Source organism: Amblyomma maculatum, chromosome 10, assembly GCF_055883805.1.
Source record: "Amblyomma maculatum isolate TAMU_Amacu chromosome 10, ASM5588380v1, whole genome shotgun sequence".
Lineage (NCBI taxonomy): Eukaryota > Metazoa > Arthropoda > Arachnida > Ixodida > Ixodidae > Amblyomma > Amblyomma maculatum.
In genome coordinates this window covers 105,915,612-105,940,548 of record NC_139353.1, presented here as the reverse complement: position 1 = coordinate 105,940,548, position 24,937 = coordinate 105,915,612, and the positions used below count along the sequence as shown (strand labels likewise).

General features: G+C 43.6%; 1 long non-coding RNA gene across 1 annotated transcript in view; it reads right to left on the bottom strand.

Moving 5' to 3' along the window:
- Window positions 1-2,877: 2,877 nt before the first annotated feature.
- The window catches only part of LOC146177193 (uncharacterized), a 118,661-nt gene continuing 96,601 nt past the window's right edge, over window positions 2,878-24,937 (bottom strand). The window contains exons 2-3 of the long non-coding RNA XR_014701273.1: window positions 7,645-7,760; window positions 2,878-2,936 (exon numbers count right to left, since the gene is read on the bottom strand). This is a non-coding gene — a long non-coding RNA (uncharacterized LOC146177193). The remainder of the gene's footprint in view (window positions 2,937-7,644; window positions 7,761-24,937) is intronic.

Below are 24,937 nucleotides of genomic sequence, written 5' to 3'. Positions count from 1 at the left end.
AAATGGCCACATTGCTTTAGAGGGATGCTTCACTGCACGGACCGTTGCCTGTACAGTGAAGCATCCTCAAACCACTACGGTTCAGCATACTCGAAGCGCGGAAAAGCACGTCGATGCAAGAGAAAAATAACGGGTAAGCATTACGATGGCATGACGTCATCTCAAAATAAAATAAAAGGCCAGTGATGCATGCTGCAGTATATGAAACATCGCAACTGGTCATATCACAACAGAAAGCTTTCCCTGCATATGGCCAACTTTTGCGTCTAGTCGGGGCATTTTGGCGCAATGTGGCGCACATTTAACGAATTTCGCACTTATGGCGCAGCAACATGCAGCTGTATCAATAAGGCGCAGTTGGCGCAGCTGTTACACCCCTGCTCTTGTGCCTCCACTGACTAAAAGTTATGAGTGCCCTTCGGGCACCACTAGATCAGAAATTGGCACAGAAGCCCAAGAAAATTGGTCGAGTATATTGCGATGCTGGCAATATGCATACAACAGCAGAGGCGAATGCAGATTCCAGAGAGAAAACAAGTGTGGCTACCGTATTACTAGGAGGTTTAGTAGATACGAAGGAGCCGGCCCCAGAGGAGAAAGACGAGCATGTGAGTCCACAAGATGGCTCAGAAAACGGCGAGGCCAGTAGCGATAAGATACCAATGTCAAGACCCACTATGTGTTTAGCAGAGGCAGAGCCTGCGGTGCTGTTCCCAACCATAGCTACCACCGCAAAGTTACATGTAGCTTTAGCAGAGGCAGACATTGTCAATGTCAGAAACACACAGTTGTCATTGCTATCCATCGCAGGGGATTAGAAAGATGAGAGAAATATGCCAGATGATGGCCAGGCCGGCCAGCGGACACAAAAAAAATCCTGCCAGTTGAATGTTGCAGTACCAGAGCCGGTGAGCCCTGAAGAAGGCCCCAAGATCATTCGGAATGAGCGCCTCCAGCAATGAAAGTGAGATCTGCATTTCGACCACAGCAGGTGCCACGTTAACCAAAGGAGACGTTGAGCAGCCAATGCAAGCGCCAGGAAGAACAAACAGAGTGCAAGAAGCTTGCGGAAATGTTAGTGGTACACCAGCTATTTCCTTGCTGCAGGAGTTACCACCGATAAGTGGTGACACACTTATCGCCTGGCGGCCATAAAACCTGTGAGTGGGGTCGGGTTTTTGTGGCGCTACTTAACATAAAGTTAAAGTACTGTGTTTTCCTTTTAGATATGGAAAAGGATGCACTCATAAAGCGAAATCCGGAGTGTGGGCACAGTGCCCGAGAGTCGCTGGCTGGAGCTAATCTGTGTGATATTGCACTCACGCTTGCTTGCCCTGCGTGGTGGCTTCCACAGACGATGGCGAACTTGTGGGGGAACAGCGTGTTGCATGCAGTAAGCGGGGGGTACCAGAGGGGCGGTGAAGCTGTTTGTGCATCTGTGCTGCACCCCACACACCAATGGCTTGCCTGTCACTCGTGGGTTACTAACATCTTCAGATGAGCGGCACTGTCGAGGGAGCACATTGTTTTGCTTGCCCTACGAAGGGATATTCGCAGTTAATGAAGGGTATGCCTTCTGAGGCATATTTTAAATTACGGTTCTTAACTTGTTGGGAAACTGCAGGCAGCATTTGCTTCTGCAGAGCCGAATTCAGTGTGCATGCTGCAACGCGCTGTGAAGAAACACGAATGTTTTCAATTCTCCCCCGAGCGCTCTGATGGCCAGAAGCCTGCTCGTAGGAGTTGGCAGCTCTTAATTTTGTTCTGCAATGTATTCAGTTGTGTGTCAAAGCCTGGCAATAAAAATGAAACCAAGCGACAAAGGGTGAACATAGACCTCACACCAAACAAGCAAACCGAGGTATTCATACCATTTCTCTAAGCCTGCCTCATGTTCTACGTAAACTCGTCACCAGCAGTGACTGTTGCCAGATGCAGAAGTGTTTTCTGCCATTTTTCACAGCCACCTTTTTTATCCCGCCCGCAAAACAAGTTCCAATATACTGTTAACATTGAGGTTGCTGGCAAAAGTTTAGAAGACTCGAGATGAAAAACTGAGCATTACACACTTCAGCACGCAGTTTTCAGGCAAAAAGTTCACCTTAATCTCGCTCCCATATGTACTTGCACTGCTTCGAGTGGAGGACATATTCTCAAAGAGACCTTGTCGAAGGAAACGCCGAGGGGCGTTCATGAATCTGAATTGGCCCTGGGAAGGAGGAGCAGCTGTTTTCTCCACTCAGTGGAGTGGAGGTGGAGTGTTGAATCAAGGCGCGTTTTTTAATGCAGGTATTAGTAATGTCAACTGATGCAATATTACTTCATAAGGATCACTGCATTTTGCCTGTTTACTGTAGCAGTGCCATGCAAATGACAGCAATGGGCAACACGTCATGTGGGCAGAAGCCATAAATACATTCAGTACTTCCCTATCACACTGAACTGCTGAGTAAGCGTTCTGATAACCTGTTCCCACTGCCTCTCCTTATCAAGACATCCACCAAGCCACGTCTGATGTTTTTACCGGAGCTGAGATACAGGCATGTGAAAGTACTGCTGTGATCGTTTTGGTATGACTGGCCTAGTGTTCCTTAGCTGATGTCTGGACACAACTGGCCTCGTTAACATGTCATTTTGCTGAAAATGCTCAGGAGACTCGGCAATAAAAAATGCAGCACTTTAAATACAAGGACAGCAGACTGGAAAGTGTGAACAGTCACATTTTTGAGAATGTCGGTTTAAAAATGATTGTTACAGTTCGAAATGTTAGGAAGCAACAAAACACTCACCTCTTCCTTTGGCTTTGAGCAATGCCTGCTGCTTTCAACCACTCCGGAGCCCTGAGCAGGTGCTTCTCTAGATGTTCGAAGCTGAATCCCTCTTTCATCCTTGGCCACCTCTGCTACACGAAATCCCCCGGGGAAAGCCGAGAATTGCTGAAAAATAGCAATACCAATGACTATAAAATAGTATGAAGACCTGAACAAGGGTAAATGGGGTACACCTCAGTTCGCAGATGAGCCAACGTTTTGACAAGTGGACTTGTCTTCATCTGGGCAAAGTGATCATCGCTGGCAGGGGTTTAAATATGCTTTTGCTTCCGAAGAAGAAAAGCTGGGGAGGGGAAAGTGGGTGCAAAGAAAGTAGGTGTGAAGGAGTGGGGAGGAGAGGATGGGCGAGAAGAAAGTGGGTCATGAAGTGAAAGCAAAAAAGAAAAAAAAATCTTCAGTATGTATTTATCAGTTTGGAACCAAGGATTCTGTGGCCCGCAAAAGTAAAAGCAGCAGTACAAGGAAAAACTACAATACCGGGTAGGTGATTAGTCACCACTTAAACTGGTTTGGTACAGATATGCCTTACAAAGGGACAGGCTATGCAAACGGCCCTGATAAGGCATATATCTAGGGGGACAATTCTTAAGAGGTAGGGGGAGGAAAGGGGGAGTACAAAGTCACAGGATAATAACCACACAGTGAACCACAACCGACCCAAAAAAAAATTTTAAGTATGTATCTCAACCTGGAACCAGATTCTGTGGCCTGCAAAAGAAGTAAAAGTGGCAGTACCAGGAAAAACCACTGTACAGGATAGATGATCAGTCACCAGAAATATTCCTGCTGGTTCCAATGTTCTAAATTTATGAATTAGATATGCATTGGAACCAGCAGGAATAAATATATCTAAGGGAACGTTAGAATCCCTTAGGTATATTTCCTCTGCATCATAACTATTCGGGAAAACAATCCCACATAGTGTAAATTGTACAGTTTATTCACACCACATGTACACTCTAATCCCTTCCATAATAGCATAACCTTACATGTTCCTCTAAACACATTTTCTCCTTGTCACTTGTTGCTTGAATTTCTCCTCAAACTTTTTTATGAATAATATATTTTTTTTTCATGTCAGTTGTGGTTCTCCCCCCCCCCCCTCCACCTTTGTAGAAAGATTTAGGAATTGTCCCCCTTAGACATATGCTTTATCAGGGCCCTTCGCAAAGCCTGTCCCTTTGTAAGGTGTATCTGCACCAAACCCGCCTAAGTGGTGACTAATCATCTGCCCGATACTGTGGTTTTTCCTGGTACTGCCGCTTTCACAGGCCACAGGATCTCTGGTTCCAGGTTGAGATACATACTTAAAATAATTTTTTTTTTCTTTCACTTCATAACCCACTTTCTTCTCACCCATCCTCTCCTCCCCACTTTTTCACACCTACTTTCTTCGCACCCACTTTCCCCTCCCCAGCTTTTCTTATTCGGAAGCAAAAGCATATTTAAACCCCTGCCAGTGATGATCGCTTTGCCCAGACGAAGACAAGTCCACTTGTCGAAACGTTGGCTCATCTGTGAACTAAGGCGTACCCCATTTACCCTTGTTCAGTTCTTCTTCAACCGTGCAAACCCTCTTCTTCCTCTCATTCTACCTATAAAATAGTGAAGCTGTCAAATTCATGCACTCAAAATAAAGCTCTGCTTTGCTCTTTTTAAGGCTCAGTCATCATCAGTGAATTGCTTTTAGCACTTCTGTAAAAGAATACGAGATCCAAGTTGTTTCCTGCTTTGCATCCCACAATGCAATGACATCACAGAAACAATGCACACAGCTTTACTGCTTTAGATGTTCGCTCTGAAGAGCAACATGCAAACACAACTTCCTCTAATTTGAAACATTCAGCAGTACTTAAGAAATAGCTTCATGCAAACTATGACGACTTGTGAAAAACTGCTAGTTATTCGTCTGAAGCATTCAAGGGCGCCAAAAAGCACAGCACATATAGAAGAAATTGTAAAAGAGTGTGAATAACAAATTACTCTTTTTGCAAAAAAGTATGCATTATATGCTTTTTGCCACCACATGTGCAAAGAACGCATCAATGCATCAACTGTGGCATAACAGTGAACTTTTAAAATGTTGTGCTGAGCCTTTCACCATGGCAAATAAGTACTGCGGACACACAGGTTACCTTTCTTGCTAATATAGAAGGCTTCAATAGGTTTCTGCGATTCTGTATTTCTGCTCATAACAGTAGTACACATCACCACAGCATGCCTTATGGGACCTCACAGGACAAGATCCAATGTGCTGTGGTAAATTAGAGACCATTTTCTTTTGCTCAATATTTCACTGAAGTTCCCAGACTCCCTCATTTGCACAGTGCGTAGTTTGTCCTGCATAGGAATGGCTGCTTGAGAGTGAAACTCGTACACTACCATTTCTGCATGTTTCATGAATGACCGTCTATTGTTGGTACCAAAACCTCTTTCGCCTTTTCCGATGTGACAGCAAAGACCACAGCTTCATTGGAGATAAAGAGGGAAGTGGACTGTCATGCATGCTCACAGCAATGTTCAAATTGTGGGACAGCTTAGGTAGATATTGCATAACTGCCAGTCTCGCCTTTTCTCAAGGATCCTGCTACGCAATGCTGGTGAGGGAAGCTGACGCAAGTATGCTGATAGCAATATTTGAACAGCAAGTATAAGCAAAGCACTGAGTGCTCAATGAATCAGGTATGCTGCTGTTTTGTTCCACATTAAAAAAGGGGCTCCTTCTAATTGATTTTCAAATAGATAAAATTTAGTGAAAGGAATGAGTGACTGATTTATTTTTTTGTGAATCTGTGATCAGTAAGTCATGTGTCCCCAAGCTCCATTCTAGTTTTCAAATTCAATTGGCTAGGCTGACTTCAGCTGGGGCCCATTGTTTGCTTTTGAAAGGGGTTACAAAAGACACCCAGAAGTGACAGGCTGTAGAAGTTGGTGCAGATGAGCCTAGAGAAAAGGTGAGACCAGTAGTGACATACCCGCACATGCTATCCCACAATGTAAACAAGGTAGTGAGCAGGCATGACATTCTGCTAGTCTTTTTAGCCCCTTCAAAGCTTGGTTGTCTTTCCTCTGGCTTCATAAAAGGACAACTAAAAGAAAGAGGCTCTGGTAAAAAGCTTCGATGTCCATTCAAGAGATGCGCTGACTGGTCAGTATATGAGTTGCCCTCTCGTCAGCTCATTCTTATATAGTAAACACTGGGTGTCATGTCACTGAGCAAATCAAGGGACATGAACAGATTGTTGAGCAACAAAAAGTGTAGTACAAACTGCCAAACCATTTCTGATCTTGACTTCATGCTCTTTAATAGCATCAAGATAAATAGTCTGTCAGCAAAAGGTATCAAGCTACCTAAAGACGAGCTGGAAACAGTATTGTGTGACTGGGTTGCAATGAAGAGCTGAAATGATTTTCTTTTCGAGGACATGTTCTATTCCATACAATATTGTGCATATGCCAAGCACAGTTTAAAAGCAGACAACATGAAAAAGCCCAGTCACAGCTTGCGAGTTGTAAAGGTATTGCGACAATGTGGGCTTAAAAGGAACAGCTGCTGGCCAATTGCATGCTGCTCGATTCCTTGGAGCTGCTAAGAAATAAGCAGCGCCTCGGATGTAATGAATGCTTGTTTCACATCTAGGTTCTCATTACCTAACAGCAAGACCAACTGCCCTTTTAGAAGATAAAGCGTAACAAAAGGAAGCACATAAAAGGAATGATGGGATATACATTTGATATACAAACATTCTGCCCTATCACGTTTTACTGTAATACTGGCAACTCTTGAACATGACGATGCCTTATGGGATGGTGACCAGTTGGTTACACTTATAATAGCCCATAGGTACAGTTGCCAGTACGGCTATTTACAGCGCTCAACCGAGGCGCATTTGGCTGCACCGATGGCATCTAGTGGAAACAACTGGTTTCGAATAGCCTGCATCTGAGAATGTGCTGACATACAGATGGGAGTGCCTTCACGTCTGTGCCTAGTCTGTATACAGCTTTTACCACATGTGACTGTTCACAAAGGTGCCGCAGAAACACAAAACAATGTGTAGCTAGAGCATTCAGGCATGCATGTGCTGTATTATATATTTGTGTGCAGCAACATTAATACACCGCATTCACTTTTGCTAACACTCGTCAAATGTATTATTATTCGTAGTGCAGAAATCGTTTCCTTTTGGTACAGAACAACACCCCAATATGGTTTAGCTTGATATTTAGATAACTGTCACCTACTGTGTCATAAACGTGATGATGACATTAATGGACAAGATAAAACAGCTCAAGGAAGCTCTATCAGTGTGAGGATGCATGATAAATGCACACTATCATAAAAGAAGAATTATTGGCAGATGACATCCATGCAGCCCAAAGTACAATATCTGAGTACTCTAGATTGCCATGCTGATGACTGCACAATCAAGTTGCTCCCTGGTTGCAAATCATAGCCATTTGCATGCCTTTTTGCAGTGTGAGACCTAAATGCTCAGCAAATCCCCCGACGCTGGCCATTTTGTGCACTCAGACTAAAAGCAAATACTTTTTGAAAGCCCACATGTCATGACGTTATTCATGATTTGTATGTTTTAGAATACTTTCATCCGAACTGCTGTCCAGCAAACTGGCAGAACATATTAAAATACTCATTAAGCAGCACAAGAAGGGTTCTCTTTCAATCAGTTCATCCGTTCTGCAAAATTTTAAAACATTTCACATTGATTTTCTGATGTCAACTGTCACGTATTGCTACTGTGAATTAAGCACGGCTGCTTCAATGTGCAAAAAAAAAAATCTCCGTACTTACGTCTTTTCAAAACTGCCATGAACCGGTAATTGCATGGAAAGCCGCCTCACAGCAGGGCTGTGAGACCTGCCGGTGCTGCTGTTGGCGAGGGCTCCTGCTTTGCCTGCATAATGTGACTTCGCGACAAAAAAAAAAAAAAAAAGGATTAGAAGTAGAGCTCTTTGACTATGTTCGGAAACTTCCTTTGAGCCTTCCTGCATACGGCTGACAAACAATGAAGGGCTTTTCACATTGATATTGTAATGTCAACAATGAAAACACGGGGGCCAGTTGGTTGATCATACTGTGGAATACTGCGCTACTTGATAGACCGAGGACACATTCATTCGTGTGTTGTCCATCACCTGTCCCCCATCTAGCAAGTAGCGCTGTATTCCCCAGTTTGTCATGTCAACGGTCCCTTATTGCTACTGTGAAATAAGCACGGCTGCTTCATTCTGTAAAAAAAAAAAGATCTGAGTAAATATGTCTTTTCAAACCCGCTATGAACTGGCAATCGCATGGGAAGTGGCCTCGCAGTAGGGCCATGAGACTCCTGCTTGGCCTGCATAATGTGACTTTGCAAAAAAAAAAAAAATTTAGAAGTGAAGCTTTCTGTATGACTGTTCGGAAACTTCCTTTGAGCCTTTCTGCAATTGGCTGACAAACAATGAAGGGCTTTTCACATTGATTTTGTAATGTCAACAATGAAAACACGGGGGCCAGTTGGTTGATCATACTGTGGAATACTGCGCTACTTGATAGACCGAGGACACGTTCATTCGTGTCTTGTCCTTGACCTGTCCCCCATCTAGCAAGTAGAGCTGTATTCCCCAGTTTGTGATGTCAACGGTCCCTTATTGCTACTGTGGAATAAGCACGGCTGCTTCATTGTGTAAAAAAAAAAATCTCAGTACATATGTCTTTTCAAACCCGCTATGAACTGGCAAGTGCATGGAAAGCGGCCTCGCAGTAGGCCATGAGACTCCTGCTTGGCCTGTACAATGTGACTTTGCAAAAAAAAAAAAAATTAGAAGTGAAGCTCTTTGTATGCTGGTTCGGAAACTTCCTTTGAGCCTTTCTGCAATTGGCTGACAAACAATGAAGCGCTTTTCACATTGATTTTGTAATGTCAACAATGAAAACACGGGGGCCAGTTGGTTGATCATACTGTGGAATACTGCGCTACTTGATAGACCGAGGACACATTCATTCGTGTGTTGTCCTTCACCTGTCCCGCATCTAGCAAGTAGAGCTGTATTCCCCAGTTTGTGATGTCAACGGTCCCTTATTGCTACTGTGAAATAAGCACGGCTGCTTCATTGTGTAAAAAAAAAAATCTGAGTACATATGTCTTTTCAAACCCGCTATGAACTGGCAAGTGCATGGAAAGCGGCCTCGCAGTAGGCCATTAGACTCCTGCTTGGCCTGCATAATGTGACTTTGCAAAAAAAAAAAAAATTAGAAGTGAAGCTCTTTGTATGCTGGTTCGGAAACTTCCTTTGAGCCTTTCTGCAATTGGCTGACAAACAATGAAGGGCTTTTCACATTGATTTTGTAATGTCAACAATGAAAACACGGGGGCCAGTTGGTTGATCATACTGGGGAATACGGCGCTACTTGATAGACCGGGGACACATTCATTGGTGTGTTGTCCTTCACCTGTCCCCCATCTAGCAAGTAGAGCTGTATTCCCCAGTTTGTGATGTCAACGGTCCCTTATTGCTACTGTGAAATAAGCACGGCTGCTTCATTGTGTAAAAAAAAAAATCTGAGTATATATGTCTTTTCAAACCCGCTATGAACTGGTAATCGCATGGAAAGTGGCCTCGCAGTAGGGCCATGAGACTCCTGCTTGGCCTGCATAATGTGACTTTGCAAAAAAAAAAAAAAAAAAATTAGAAGTGAAGCTCTTTGTATGCTGGTTCGGAAACTTCCTTTGAGCCTTTCTGCAATTGGCTGACAAACAATGAAGGGCTTTTCACATTGATTTTGTAATGTCAACAATGAAAACACGGGGGCCAGTTGGTTGATCATACTGTGGAATACTGCGCTACTTGATAGACCGAGGACACGTTCATTCGTGTCTTGTCCTTGACCTGTCCCCCATCTAGCAAGTAGAGCTGTATTCCCCAGTTTGTGATGTCAACGGTCCCTTATTGCTACTGTGAAATAAGCACGGCTGCTTCATTGTGTAAAAAAAAAAAAATCTGAGTACATATGTCTTTTCAAACCCGCTATGAACTGGTAATCGCATGGAAAGTGGCCGCGCAGTAGGGCCATGAGACTCCTGCTTGGCCTGCATAATGTGACTTTGCAAAAAAAAAAAAAAAAATTAGAAGTGAAGCTCTTTGTATGCTGGTTCGGAAACTTCCTTTGAGCCTTTCTGCAATTGGCTGACAAACAATGAAGGGCTTTTCACATTGATTTTGTAATGTCAACAATGAAAACACGGGGGCCAGTTGGTTGATCATACTGGGGAATACTGCGCTACTTGATAGACCGAGGACACGTTCATTCGTGTCTTGTCCTTGACCTGTCCCCCGTCTAGCAAGTAGAGCTGTATTCCCCAGTTTGTGATGTCAACGGTCCCTTATTGCTACTGTGAAATAAGCACGGCTGCTTCATTGTGTAACAAAAAAAATCTGAGTACATATGTCTTTTCAAACCCGCTATGAACTGGTAATCGCATGGAAAGTGGCCTCGCAGTAGGGCCATGAGACTCCTGCTTGGCCTGCATAATGTGACTTTGCAAAAAAAAAAAAATTAGAAGTGAAGCTCTTTGTATGCTGGTTCGGAAACTTCCTTTGAGCATTTCTGCAATTGGCTGACAAACAATGAAGGGCTTTTCACATTGATTTTGTAATGTCAACAATGAAAACACGGGGGCCAGTTGGTTGATCATACTGGGGAATACGGCGCTACTTGATAGACCGGGGACACATTCATTCGTGTGTTGTCCTTCACCTGTCCCCCATCTAGCAAGTAGAGCTGTATTCCCCAGTTTGTGATGTCAACGGTCCCTTATTGCTACTGTGAAATAAGCACGGCTGCTTCATTGTGTAAAAAAAAAAAATCTGAGTACATATGTCTTTTCAAACCCGCTATGAACTGGTAATCGCATGGAAAGTGGCCTCGCAGTAGGGCCATGAGACTCCTGCTTGGCCCGCATAATGTGACTTTGCAAAAAAAAAAAAAAATTAGAAGTGAAGCTCTTTGTATGCTGGTTCGGAAACTTCCTTTGAGCCTTTCTGCAATTGGCTGACAAACAATGAAGGGCTTTTCACATTGATTTTGTAATGTCAACAATGAAAACACGGGGACCAGTTGGTTGATCATACTGGGGAATACGGCGCTACTTGATAGACCGGGGACACATTCATTCGTGTGTTGTCCTTCACCTGTCCCCCATCTAGCAAGTAGAGCTGTATTCCCCAGTTTGTGATGTCAACGGTCCCTTATTGCTACTGTGAAATAAGCACGGCTGCTTCATTGTGTAAAAAAAAAATCTGAGTACATATGTCTTTTCAAACCCGCTATGAACTGGTAATCGCATGGAAAGTGGCCTCGCAGTAGGGCCATGAGACTCCTGCTTGGCCCGCATAATGTGACTTTGCAAAAAAAAAAAAAATTAGAAGTGAAGCTCTTTGTATGCTGGTTCGGAAACTTCCTTTGAGCCTTTCTGCAATTGGCTGACAAACAATGAAGGGCTTTTCACATTGATTTTGTAATGTCAACAATGAAAACACGGGGGCCAGTTGGTTGACCATACTGGGGAATACGGCGCTACTTGATAGACCGGGGACACATTCATTCGTGTGTTGTCCTTCACCTGTCCCCCATCTAGCAAGTAGAGCTGTATTCCCCAGTTTGTGATGTCAACGGTCCCTTATTGCTACTGTGAAATAAGCACGGCTGCTTCATTGTGTAAAAAAAAGATCTGATTACATATGTCTTTTCAAACCCGCTATGAACTGGTAATCGCATGGAAAGTGGCCTCGCAGTAGGGCCATGAGACTCCTGCTTGGCCTGCATAATGTGACTTTGCAAAAAAAAAAAATTAGAAGTGAAGCTCTTTGTATGCTGGTTCGGAAACTTCCTTTGAGCCTTTCTGCAATTGGCTGAAAAACAATGAAGGGCTTTTCACATTGATTTTGTAATGTCAACAATGAAAACACGGGAGCTAGTTGGTTGATCATACTGTGGAATACTGCGCTACTTGATAGACCGAGGACACGTTCATTCGTGTCTTGTCCTTGACCTGTCCCCCATCTAGCAAGTAGCGCTGTATTCCCCAGTTTGTGATGTCAACGGTCCCTTATTGCTACTGTGAAATAAGCACGGCTGCTTCATTGTGTAAAAAAAAAAAAAAAAATCTCAGTACATATGTCTTTTCAAACCCGCTATGAACTGGTGATCGCATGGAAAGTGGCCTCGCAGTAGGGCCATGAGACTCCTGCTTGGCCTGCATAATGTGACTTCGCAACAAAAAAAAAAAAAAAATTAGAAGTGAAGCTCTTTGTATGCTGGTTCGGAAACTTCCTTTGAGCCTTTCTGCAATTGGCTGACAAACAATGAAGGGCTTTTCACATTGATTTTGTAATGTCAACAATATAAACACGGGGGCCAGTTGGTTGATCATACTGTGGAATACTGCGCTACTTGATAGACCGAGGGCACGTTCATTCGTGTCTTCTCCTTGACCTCTCCCCCATCTAGCAAGTAGAGCTGTATTCCCCAGTTTGTGATGTCAACGGGCCCTTATTGCTACTGTGAAATAAGCACGGCTGCTTCATTGTGTAAAAAAAAAAATCTGAGTACATATGTCTTTTCAAACCCGCTATGAACTGGTAATCGCATGGAAAGTGGCCTCGCAGTAGGGCCATGAGACTCCTGCTTGGCCTGCATAATGTGACTTTGCAAAAAAAAAAAAAAAAATTAGAAGTGAAGCTCTTTGTATGCTGGTTCGGAAACTTCCTTTGAGCCTTTCTGCAATTGGCTGACAAACAATGAAGGGCTTTTCACATTGATTTTGTAATGTCAACAATGAAAACACGCGGGCCAGTTGGTTGATCATACTGGGGAATACGGCGCTACTTGATAGACCGGGGACACATTCATTCGTGTGTTGTCCTTCACCTGTCCCCCATCTAGCAAGTAGAGCTGTATTCCCCAGTTTGTGATGTCAACGGCCCCTTATTGCTACTGTGAAATAAGCACGGCTGCTTCATTGTGTAAAAAAAAAAAATCTGAGTACATATGTCTTTTCAAACCCGCTATGAACTGGTAATCGCATGGAAAGTGGCCTCGCAGTAGGGCCATGAGACTCCTGCTTGGCCCGCATAATGTGACTTTGCAAAAAAAAAAAAAATTAGAAGTGAAGCTCTTTGTATGCTGGTTCGGAAACTTCCTTTGAGCCTTTCTGCAATTGGCTGACAAACAATGAAGGGCTTTTCACATTGATTTTGTAATGTCAACAATGAAAACACGGGGGCCAGTTGGTTGATCATACTGTGGAATACTGCGCTACTTGATAGACCGAGGACACATTCATTCGTGTGTTGTCCTTCACCTGTCCCCCATCTAGCAAGTAGCGCTGTATTCCCCAGTTTGTGATGTCAACAGTCCCTTATTGCTACTGTGAAATAAGCACGGCTGCTTCATTGTGTAAAAAAAAAATCTGAGTACATATGTCTTTTCAAACCCGCTATGAACTGGCAAGTGCATGGAAAGCGGCCTCGCAGTAGGCCATGAGACTCCTGCTTGGCCTGCATAATGTGACTTTGCAAAAAAAAAAAAAATTAGAAGTGAAGCTCTTTGTATGCTGGTTCGGAAACTTCCTTTGAGCCTTTCTGCAATTGGCTGACAAACAATGAAGGGCTTTTCACATTGATTTTGTAATGTCAACAATGAAAACACGCGGGCCAGTTGGTTGATCATACTGGGGAATACGGCGCTACTTGATAGACCGGGGACACATTCATTCGTGTGTTGTCCTTCACCTGTCCCCCATCTAGCAAGTAGAGCTGTATTCCCCAGTTTGTGATGTCAACGGTCCCTTATTGCTACTGTGAAATAAGCACGGCTGCTTCATTGTGTAAAAAAAAAAATCTGAGTACATATGTCTTTTCAAACCCGCTATGAACTGGTAATCGCATGGAAAGTGGCCTCGCAGTAGGGCCATGAGACTCCTGCTTGGCCCGCATAATGTGACTTTGCAAAAAAAAAAAAAATTAGAAGTGAAGCTCTTTGTATGCTGGTTCGGAAACTTCCTTTGAGCCTTTCTGCAATTGGCTGACAAACAATGAAGGGCTTTTCACATTGATTTTGTAATGTCAACAATGAAAACACGGGGGCCAGTTGGTTGACCATACTGGGGAATAGGGCGCTACTTGATAGACCGGGGACACATTCATTCGTGTGTTGTCCTTCACCTGTCCCCCATCTAGCAAGTAGAGCTGTATTCCCCAGTTTGTGATGTCAACAGTCCCTTATTGCTACTGTGAAATAAGCACGGCTGCTTCATTGTGTAAAAAAAAAAATCTGAGTACATATGTCTTTTCAAACCCGCTATGAACTGGCAAGTGCATGGAAAGCGGCCTCGCAGTAGGCCATGAGACTCCTGCTTGGCCTGCATAATGTGACTTTGCAAAAAAAAAAAATTAGAAGTGAAGCTCTTTGTATGCTGGTTCTGAAACTTCCTTTGAGCATTTCTGCAATTGGCTGACAAACAATGAAGGGCTTTTCACATTGATTTTGTAATGTCAACAATGAAAACACGGGGGCCAGTTGGTTGATCATACTGGGGAATACGGCGCTACTTGATAGACCGGGGACACATTCATTCGTGTGTTGTCCTTCACCTGTCCCCCATCTAGCAAGTAGAGCTGTATTCCCCAGTTTGTGATGTCAACGGTCCCTTATTGCTACTGTGAAATAAGCACGGCTGCTTCATTGTGTAAAAAAAAAAAATCTGAGTACATATGTCTTTTCAAACCCGCTATGAACTGGTAATCGCATGGAAAGTGGCCTCGCAGTAGGGCCATGAGACTCCTGCTTGGCCCGCATAATGTGACTTTGCAAAAAAAAAAAAAAAATTAGAAGTGAAGCTCTTTGTATGCTGGTTCAGAAACTTCCTTTGAGCCTTTCTGCAATTGGCTGACAAACGATGAAGGGCTTTTCACATTGATTTTGTAATGTCAACAATGAAAACACGCGGGCCAGTTGGTTGATCATACTGGGGAATACGGCGCTACTTGATAGACCGGGGACACATTCATTCGTGTGTTGTCCTTCACCTGTCCCCCATCTAGCAAGTAGAGCTGCATTCCCCAGTTTGTGATGTCAACGGTCCCTTATTGCTACTGTGAAATAAGCACGGCTGCTTCATTGTGTAAAAAAAAAAAATCTGAGTACATATGTCTTTTCAAACCCGCTATGAACTGGTAATCGCATGGAAAGTGGCCTCGCAGTAGGGCCATGAGACTCCTGCTTGGCCCGCATAATGTGACTTTGCAAAAAAAAAAAAAATTAGAAGTGAAGCTCTTTGTATGCTGGTTCGGAAACTTCCTTTGAGCCTTTCTGCAATTGGCTGACAAACAATGAAGGGCTTTTCACATTGATTTTGTAATGTCAACAATGAAAACACGGGGGCCAGTTGGTTGATCATACTGTGGAATACTGCGCTACTTGATAGACCGAGGACACATTCATTCGTGTGTTGTCCTTCACCTGTCCCCCATCTAGCAAGTAGCGCTGTATTCCCCAGTTTGTGATGTCAACAGTCCCTTATTGCTACTGTGAAATAAGCACGGCTGCTTCATTGTGTAAAAAAAAAAATCTGAGTACATATGTCTTTTCAAACCCGCTATGAACTGGCAAGTGCATGGAAAGCGGCCTCGCAGTAGGCCATGAGACTCCTGCTTGGCCTGCATAATGTGACTTTGCAAAAAAAAAAGAAATTAGAAGTGAATCTCTTTGTATGCTGGTTCGGAAACTTCCTTTGAGCCTTTCTGCAATTGGCTGACAAACAATGAAGGGCTTTTCACATTGATTTTGTAATGTCAACAATGAAAACACGGGAGCCAGTTGGTTGATCATACTGTGGAATACTGCGCTACTTGATAGACCGAGGACACGTTCATTCGTGTCTTGTCCTTGACCTGTCCCCCATCTAGCAAGTAGCGCTGTATTCCCCAGTTTGTGATGTCAACAGTCCCTTATTGCTACTGTGAAATAAGCACGGCTGCTTCATTGTGTAAAAAAAAAAATCTGAGTACATATGTCTTTTCAAACCCGCTATGAACTGGCAAGTGCATGGAAAGCGGCCTCGCAGTAGGCCATGAGACTCCTGCTTGGCCTGCATAATGTGACTTTGCAAAAAAAAAAAAAATTAGAAGTGAAGCTCTTTGTATGCTGGTTCGGAAACTTCCTTTGAGCCTTTCTGCAATTGGCTGACAAACAATGAAGGGCTTTTCACATTGATTTTGTAATGTCAACAATGAAAACACGCGGGCCAGTTGGTTGATCATACTGGGGAATACGGCGCTACTTGATAGACCGGGGACACATTCATTCGTGTGTTGTCCTTCACCTGTCCCCCATCTAGCAAGTAGAGCTGTATTCCCCAGTTTGTGATGTCAACGGTCCCTTATTGCTACTGTGAAATAAGCACGGCTGCTTCATTGTGTAAAAAAAAAAATCTGAGTACATATGTCTTTTCAAACCCGCTATGAACTGGTAATCGCATGGAAAGTGGCCTCGCAGTAGGGCCATGAGACTCCTGCTTGGCCCGCATAATGTGACTTTGCAAAAAAAAAAAATTAGAAGTGAAGCTCTTTGTATGCTGGTTCGGAAACTTCCTTTGAGCCTTTCTGCAATTGGCTGACAAACAATGAAGGGCTTTTCACATTGATTTTGTAATGTCAACAATGAAAACACGGGGGCCAGTTGGTTGACCATACTGGGGAATAGGGCGCTACTTGATAGACCGGGGACACATTCATTCGTGTGTTGTCCTTCACCTGTCCCCCATCTAGCAAGTAGAGCTGTATTCCCCAGTTTGTGATGTCAACAGTCCCTTATTGCTACTGTGAAATAAGCACGGCTGCTTCATTGTGTAAAAAAAAAAATCTGAGTACATATGTCTTTTCAAACCCGCTATGAACTGGCAAGTGCATGGAAAGCGGCCTCGCAGTAGGCCATGAGACTCCTGCTTGGCCTGCATAATGTGACTTTGCAAAAAAAAAAAATTAGAAGTGAAGCTCTTTGTATGCTGGTTCGGAAACTTCCTTTGAGCATTTCTGCAATTGGCTGACAAACAATGAAGGGCTTTTCACATTGATTTTGTAATGTCAACAATGAAAACACGGGGGCCAGTTGGTTGATCATACTGGGGAATACGGCGCTACTTGATAGACCGGGGACACATTCATTCGTGTGTTGTCCTTCACCTGTCCCCCATCTAGCAAGTAGAGCTGTATTCCCCAGTTTGTGATGTCAACGGTCCCTTATTGCTACTGTGAAATAAGCACGGCTGCTTCATTGTGTAAAAAAAAAAAATCTGAGTACATATGTCTTTTCAAACCCGCTATGAACTGGTAATCGCATGGAAAGTGGCCTCGCAGTAGGGCCATGAGACTCCTGCTTGGCCCGCATAATGTGACTTTGCAAAAAAAAAAAAAGATTAGAAGTGAAGCTCTTTGTATGCTGGTTCGGAAACTTCCTTTGAGCCTTTCTGCAATTGGCTGACAAACGATGAAGGGCTTTTCACATTGATTTTGTAATGTCAACAATGAAAACACGCGGGCCAGTTGGTTGATCATACTGGGGAATACGGCGCTACTTGATAGACCGGGGACACATTCATTCGTGTGTTGTCCTTCACCTGTCCCCCATCTAGCAAGTAGAGCTGTATTCCCCAGTTTGTGATGTCAACGGTCCCTTATTGCTACTGTGAAATAAGCACGGCTGCTTCATTGTGTAAAAAAAAAAATCTGAGTACATATGTCTTTTCAAACCCGCTATGAACTGGTAATCGCATGGAAAGTGGCCTCGCAGTAGGGCCATGAGACTCCTGCTTGGCCCGCATAATGTGACTTTGCAAAAAAAAAAAAAATTAGAAGTGAAGCTCTTTGTATGCTGGTTCGGAAACTTCCTTTGAGCCTTTCTGCAATTGGCTGACAAACAATGAAGGGCTTTTCACATTGATTTTGTAATGTCAACAATGAAAACACGGGGGCCAGTTGGTTGATCATACTGTGGAATACTGCGCTACTTGATAGACCGAGGACACATTCATTCGTGTGTTGTCCTTCACCTGTCCCCCATCTAGCAAGTAGCGCTGTATTCCCCAGTTTGTGATGTCAACAGTCCCTTATTGCTACTGTGAAATAAGCACGGCTGCTTCATTGTGTAAAAAAAAAAAATCTGAGTACATATGTCTTTTCAAACCCGCTATGAACTGGCAAGTGCATGGAAAGCGGCCTCGCAGTAGGCCATGAGACTCCTGCTTGGCCTGCATAATGTGACTTTGCAAAAAAAAAAGAAATTAGAAGTGAATCTCTTTGTATGCTGGTTCGGAAACTTCCTTTGAGCCTTTCTGCAATTGGCTGACAAACAATGAAGGGCTTTTCACATTGATTTTGTAATGTCAACAATGAAAACACGGGAGCCAGTTGGTTGATCATACTGTGGAATACTGCGCTACTTGATAGACCGAGGACACGTTCATTCGTGTCTTGTCCTTGACCTGTCCCCCATCTAGCAAGTAGCGCTGTATTCCCCAGTTTGTGATGTCAACAGTCCCTTATTGCTACTGTGAAATAAGCACGGCTGCTTCATTGTGTAAAAAAAAAAATCTGAGTACATATGTCTTTTCAAACCCGCTATGAACTGGCAAGTGCATGGAAAGCGGCCTCGCAGTAGGCCATGAGACTCCTGCTTGGCCTGAAAAAATTAGAAGTGAAGCTCTTTGTATGCTGGTTCGGAAACTTCCTTTGAGCCTTTCTGCAATTGGCTGACAAACAATGAAGGGCTTTTCACATTGATTTTGTAATGTCAACAATGAAAACACGCGGGCCAGTTGGTTGATCATACTGGGGAATACGGCGCTACTTGATAGACCGGGGACACATTCATTCGTGTGTTGTCCTTCACCTGTCCCCCATCTAGCAAGTAGAGCTGTATTCCCCAGTTTGTGATGTCAACGGTCCCTTATTGCTACTGTGAAATAAGCACGGCTGCTTCATTGTGTAAAAAAAAAAAAATCTGAGTACATATGTCTTTTCAAACCCGCTATGAACTGGTAATCGCATGGAAAGTGGCCTCGCAGTAGGGCCATGAGACTCCTGCTTGGCCCGCATAATGTGACTTTGCAAAAAAAAAAAAAAATTAGAAGTGAAGCTCTTTGTATGCTGGTTCGGAAACTTCCTTTGAGCCTTTCTGCAATTGGCTGACAAACAATGAAGGGCTTTTCACATTGATTTTGTAATGTCAACAATGAAAACACGGGGGCCAGTTGGTTGACCATACTGGGAAATACGGCGCTACTTGATAGACCGGGGACACATTCATTCGTGTGTTGTCCTTCACCTGTCCCCCATCTAGCAAGTAGAGCTGTATTCCCCAGTTTGTGATGTCAACGGTCCCTTATTGCTACTGTGAAATAAGCACGGCTGCTTCATTGTGTAAAAAAAAAAATCTGAGTACATATGTCTTCAAACCCGCTATGAACTGGTAATCGCATGGAAAGTGGCCTCGCAGTAGGGCCATGAGACTCCTGCTTGGCCCGCATAATGTGACTTTGCAAAAAAAAAAAAAAATTAGAAGTGAAGCTCTTTGTATGCTGGTTCGGAAACTTCCTTTGAGCCTTTCTGCAATTGGCTGACAAACAATGAAGGGCTTTTCACATTGATTTTGTAATGTCAACAATGAAAACACGGGGGCCAGTTGGTTGACCATACTGGGGAATACGGCGCTACTTGATAGACCGGGGACACATTCATTCGTGTGTTGTCCTTCACCTGTCCCCCATCTAGCAAGTAGAGCTGTATTCCCCAGTTTGTGATGTCAACGGTCCCTTATTGCTACTGTGAAATAAGCACGGCTGCTTCATTGTGTAAAAAAAAGATCTGATTACATATGTCTTTTCAAACCCGCTATGAACTGGTAATCGCATGGAAAGTGGCCTCGCAGTAGGGCCATGAGACTCCTGCTTGGCCCGCATAATGTGACTTTGCAAAAAAAAAAAAAATTAGAAGTGAAGCTCTTTGTATGCTGGTTCGGAAACTTCCTTTGAGCCTTTCTGCAATTGGCTGACAAACAATGAAGGGCTTTTCACATTGATTTTGTAATGTCAACAATGAAAACACGCGGGCCAGTTGGTTGATCATACTGGGGAATACCGCGCTACTTGATAGACCGGGGACACATTCATTCGTGTGTTGTCCTTCACCTGTCCCCCATCTAGCAAGTAGAGCTGTATTCCCCAGTTTGTGATGTCAACGGTCCCTTATTGCTACTGTGAAATAAGCACGGCTGCTTCATTGTGTAAAAAAAAAAATCTGAGTACATATGTCTTCAAACCCGCTATGAACTGGTAATCGCATGGAAAGTGGCCTCGCAGTAGGGCCATGAGACTCCTGCTTGGCCCGCATAATGTGACTTTGCAAAAAAAAAAAAAAATTAGAAGTGAAGCTCTTTGTATGCTGGTTCGGAAACTTCCTTTGAGCCTTTCTGCAATTGGCTGACAAACAATGAAGGGCTTTTCACATTGATTTTGTAATGTCAACAAGGAAAACACGGGGGCCAGTTGGTTGATCATACTGTGGAATACTGCGCTACTTGATAGACCGAGGACACATTCATTCGTGTGTTGTCCTTCACCTGTCCCCCATCTAGCAAGTAGCGCTGTATTCCCCAGTTTGTGATGTCAACAGTCCCTTATTGCTACTGTGAAATAAGCACGGCTGCTTCATTGTGTAAAAAAAAAAATCTGAGTACATATGTCTTTTCAAACCCGCTATGAACTGGCAAGTGCATGGAAAGCGGCCTCGCAGTAGGCCATGAGACTCCTGCTTGGCCTGCATAATGTGACTTTGCAAAAAAAAAGAAATTAGAAGTGAAGCTCTTTGTATGCTGGTTCGGAAACTTCCTTTGAGCCTTTCTGCAATTGGCTGACAAACAATGAAGGGCTTTTCACATTGATTTTGTAATGTCAACAATGAAAACACGGGAGCCAGTTGGTTGATCATACTGTGGAATACTGCGCTACTTGATAGACCGAGGACACGTTCATTCGTGTCTTGTCCTTGACCTGTCCCCCATCTAGCAAGTAGCGCTGTATTCCCCAGTTTGTGATGTCAACAGTCCCTTATTGCTACTGTGAAATAAGCACGGCTGCTTCATTGTGTAAAAAAAAAAAATCTGAGTACATATGTCTTTTCAAACCCGCTATGAACTGGCAAGTGCATGGAAAGCGGCCTCGCAGTAGGCCATGAGACTCCTGCTTGGCCTGCATAATGTGACTTTGCAAAAAAAAAAAAAATTAGAAGTGAAGCTCTTTGTATGCTGGTTCGGAAACTTCCTTTGAGCCTTTCTGCAATTGGCTGACAAACAATGAAGGGCTTTTCACATTGATTTTGTAATGTCAACAATGAAAACACGGGGGCCAGTTGGTTGATCATACTGGGGAATACGGCGCTACTTGATAGACCGGGGACACATTCATTCGTGTGTTGTCCTTCACCTGTCCCCCATCTAGCAAGTAGAGCTGTATTCCCCAGTTTGTGATGTCAACGGTCCCTTATTGCTACTGTGAAATAAGCACGGCTGCTTCATTGTGTAAAAAAAAAAAATCTGAGTACATATGTCTTTTCAAACCCGCTATGAACTGGTAATCGCATGGAAAGTGGCCTCGCAGTAGGGCCATGAGACTCCTGCTTGGCCCGCATAATGTGACTTTGCAAAAAAAAAAAAATTAGAAGTGAAGCTCTTTGTATGCTGGTTCGGAAACTTCCTTTGAGCCTTTCTGCAATTGGCTGACAAACAATGAAGGGCTTTTCACATTGATTTTGTAATGTCAACAATGAAAACACGCGGGCCAGTTGGTTGATCATACTGGGGAATACGGCGCTACTTGATAGACCGAGGACACATTCATTCGTGTGTTGTCCTTCACCTGTCCCCCATCTAGCAAGTAGCGCTGTATTCCCCAGTTTGTGATGTCAACAGTCCCTTATTGCTACTGTGAAATAAGCACGGCTGCTTCATTGTGTAAAAAAAAAAAATCTGAGTACATATGTCTTTTCAAACCCGCTATGAACTGGTAATCGCATGGAAAGTGGCCTCGCAGTAGGGCCATGAGACTCCTGCTTGGCCCGCATAATGTGACTTTGCAAAAAAAAAAAAAATTAGAAGTGAAGCTCTTTGTATGCTGGTTCGGAAACTTCCTTTGAGCCTTTCTGCAATTGGCTGACAAACAATGAAGGGCTTTTCACATTGATTTTGTAATGTCAACAATGAAAACACGGGGGCCAGTTGGTTGACCATACTGGGAAATACGGCGCTACTTGATAGACCGGGGACACATTCATTCGTGTGTTGTCCTTCACCTGTCCCCCATCTAGCAAGTAGAGCTGTATTCCCCAGTTTGTGATGTCAACGGTCCCTTATTGCTACTGTGAAATAAGCACGGCTGCTTCATTGTGTAAAAAAAAAAATCTGAGTACATATGTCTTCAAACCCGCTATGAACTGGTAATCGCATGGAAAGTGGCCTCGCAGTAGGGCCATGAGACTCCTGCTTGGCCCGCATAATGTGACTTTGCAAAAAAAAAAAAAATTAGAAGTGAAGCTCTTTGTATGCTGGTTCGGAAACTTCCTTTGAGCCTTTCTGCAATTGGCTGACAAACAATGAAGGGCTTTTCACATTGATTTTGTAATGTCAACAATGAAAACACGGGGGCCAGTTGGTTGACCATACTGGGGAATACGGCGCTACTTGATAGACCGGGGACACATTCATTCGTGTGTTGTCCTTCACCTGTCCCCCATCTAGCAAGTAGAGCTGTATTCCCCAGTTTGTGATGTCAACGGTCCCTTATTGCTACTGTGAAATAAGCACGGCTGCTTCATTGTGTAAAAAAAAGATCTGATTACATATGTCTTTTCAAACCCGCTATGAACTGGTAATCGCATGGAAAGTGGCCTCGCAGTAGGGCCATGAGACTCCTGCTTGGCCCGCATAATGTGACTTTGCAAAAAAAAAAAAAATTAGAAGTGAAGCTCTTTGTATGCTGGTTCGGAAACTTCCTTTGAGCCTTTCTGCAATTGGCTGACAAACAATGAAGGGCTTTTCACATTGATTTTGTAATGTCAACAATGAAAACACGCGGGCCAGTTGGTTGATCATACTGGGGAATACCGCGCTACTTGATAGACCGGGGACACATTCATTCGTGTGTTGTCCTTCACCTGTCCCCCATCTAGCAAGTAGAGCTGTATTCCCCAGTTTGTGATGTCAACGGTCCCTTATTGCTACTGTGAAATAAGCACGGCTGCTTCATTGTGTAAAAAAAAAAATCTGAGTACATATGTCTTCAAACCCGCTATGAACTGGTAATCGCATGGAAAGTGGCCTCGCAGTAGGGCCATGAGACTCCTGCTTGGCCCGCATAATGTGACTTTGCAAAAAAAAAAAAAAATTAGAAGTGAAGCTCTTTGTATGCTGGTTCGGAAACTTCCTTTGAGCCTTTCTGCAATTGGCTGACAAACAATGAAGGGCTTTTCACATTGATTTTGTAATGTCAACAAGGAAAACACGGGGGCCAGTTGGTTGATCATACTGTGGAATACTGCGCTACTTGATAGACCGAGGACACATTCATTCGTGTGTTGTCCTTCACCTGTCCCCCATCTAGCAAGTAGCGCTGTATTCCCCAGTTTGTGATGTCAACAGTCCCTTATTGCTACTGTGAAATAAGCACGGCTGCTTCATTGTGTAAAAAAAAAAATCTGAGTACATATGTCTTTTCAAACCCGCTATGAACTGGCAAGTGCATGGAAAGCGGCCTCGCAGTAGGCCATGAGACTCCTGCTTGGCCTGCATAATGTGACTTTGCAAAAAAAAAGAAATTAGAAGTGAAGCTCTTTGTATGCTGGTTCGGAAACTTCCTTTGAGCCTTTCTGCAATTGGCTGACAAACAATGAAGGGCTTTTCACATTGATTTTGTAATGTCAACAATGAAAACACGGGAGCCAGTTGGTTGATCATACTGTGGAATACTGCGCTACTTGATAGACCGAGGACACGTTCATTCGTGTCTTGTCCTTGACCTGTCCCCCATCTAGCAAGTAGCGCTGTATTCCCCAGTTTGTGATGTCAACAGTCCCTTATTGCTACTGTGAAATAAGCACGGCTGCTTCATTGTGTAAAAAAAAAAAATCTGAGTACATATGTCTTTTCAAACCCGCTATGAACTGGCAAGTGCATGGAAAGCGGCCTCGCAGTAGGCCATGAGACTCCTGCTTGGCCTGCATAATGTGACTTTGCAAAAAAAAAAAAAATTAGAAGTGAAGCTCTTTGTATGCTGGTTCGGAAACTTCCTTTGAGCCTTTCTGCAATTGGCTGACAAACAATGAAGGGCTTTTCACATTGATTTTGTAATGTCAACAATGAAAACACGCGGGCCAGTTGGTTGATCATACTGGGGAATACGGCGCTACTTGATAGACCGAGGACACATTCATTCGTGTGTTGTCCTTCACCTGTCCCCCATCTAGCAAGTAGCGCTGTATTCCCCAGTTTGTGATGTCAACAGTCCCTTATTGCTACTGTGAAATAAGCACGGCTGCTTCATTGTGTAAAAAAAAAAATCTGAGTACATATGTCTTTTCAAACCTGCTATGAACTGGTAATCGCATGGAAAGTGGCCTCGCAGTAGGGCCATGAGACTCCTGCTTGGCCCGCATAATGTGACTTTGCAAAAAAAAAAATTAGAAGTGAAGCTCTTTGTATGCTGGTTCGGAAACTTCCTTTGAGCCTTTCTGCAATTGGCTGACAAACAATGAAGGGCTTTTCACATTGATTTTGTAATGTCAACAATGACAACACGGGGGCCAGTTGGTTGACCATACTGGGAAATACGGCGCTACTTGATAGACCGGGGACACATTCATTCGTGTGTTGTCCTTCACCTGTCCCCCATCTAGCAAGTAGAGCTGTATTCCCCAGTTTGTGATGTCAACGGTCCCTTATTGCTACTGTGAAATAAGCACGGCTGCTTCATTGTGTAAAAAAAAAAATCTGAGTACAT